Below are 1429 nucleotides of genomic sequence, written 5' to 3'. Positions count from 1 at the left end.
TACATATATATATATATATATAATGATTTATATTAATTGTCTTCAGTGCAGGTGTTTGAACATTAAGGCCCCAGTTGTCAGGGTTCTCAAACCCCAGTTTTAAGCACACAGCTAGTTACCATGAGGCAGAATGATCTCCCTCCATCATTAGATACATACCTGCTTGGCCTCAGGACCCCTTTTTCCCCAATCCAAGACTCCTTTGCTACACTGATAATGGCAAGGTGGAGAGCATCTGACACTGTTGCATTGGAGTAACTTCTTTCCTGCTTTGAAGGTAGAGGAAGAACTTGTGACTGTATCTCTGGCTAGCTATTCATTATCAATTTTCCTGGCATCAGCAGATTTAGCAGGGACTTGGCGGGCTTTGTGTCCTGACACTGAGTGCCAATGTAAAGTGCATTAGTGCTTGGCACAAGGAAGCACCATCTGTTAGTGTCCAGGGACAGATTGAATGAAAAACGTTCTGGCTCGGATTTACCCACCATCTTTTTACTAAAAATAAGCAGAGCACATGAATATCTCCACTCCCCAGAAATTGGGTTGGCCTCAAATCTGTCTTACCTTCTTGCTTTTGTGATAATGTATTTGTATTCTGATGATAGCATTTGTATCACTTATAAACATGGAATTATGTGCTTGAAAGGGCAAGGATAAAACTGAGAGTCTGTTAATGCTGGAAAGTCTTCAGCAGGCCCAAGGAGAAGTAGGTAAGCAGCCTCCCTCTTTCAACACAGAAAACCTCAAATTAGTTGATCTGACGAAAAATAAAACTTTGTGATCTTGGTCATCACTTGCCAGAGGACACGCCTTTGCCTGGTATGCAGACTTGCAGTTTTCATCCCAAGTTCTTTCAACCTCAGTCTATGGAGGAGTCAGCTTCCACAGGATCTGCAAAATGGCATTAACTGGGTGGAGCCATTCATATGAGATACAGTCATTCATACACATGCCCACATATGATGACACAGGCAAATGTAACTACTAATACAGAGTTTTTCACACTGCTGGAAAGGCAGATTTTCACCTGTCTGATATTTTCCATGCAATTGTTCCTTGTAGCAGGCTATTTTAAAATTTCTGTCGAACATCTGGCTGTTTTATGAAGGGACACATAGCGACTGTCACGTCCCACTGTCAAGGGCCACAATGTTCATTATCAGTTCTCATCAGGCTGAACAAAGACACAGAGCCACATGTCAGGGAACTTTAGGTTTTATTGTACAGTCACCATAACTCTAGCAACCAACCCAATATTTAGACCCAAAAGGTGTTAGCAAACAGGCTTTTAAATTTTTACAGTAGACTTCCACAAGAGTGGAGAATAACAAGTGCTTAATTTATACAATACAGTAGAGTAGAGTATCTTCTCAATTCTTACAACAACCCTCTTAAAGATGCAGGCTCACAAGTCACAGCACCACTTTTC

The sequence above is a fragment of the Acanthisitta chloris genome, unplaced genomic scaffold (assembly GCF_000695815.1).
Source record: "Acanthisitta chloris isolate BGI_N310 unplaced genomic scaffold, ASM69581v1 scaffold4102, whole genome shotgun sequence".
Classification (NCBI taxonomy): Eukaryota; Metazoa; Chordata; class Aves; order Passeriformes; family Acanthisittidae; genus Acanthisitta; species Acanthisitta chloris.
This window is presented reverse-complemented; position numbering follows the sequence as displayed.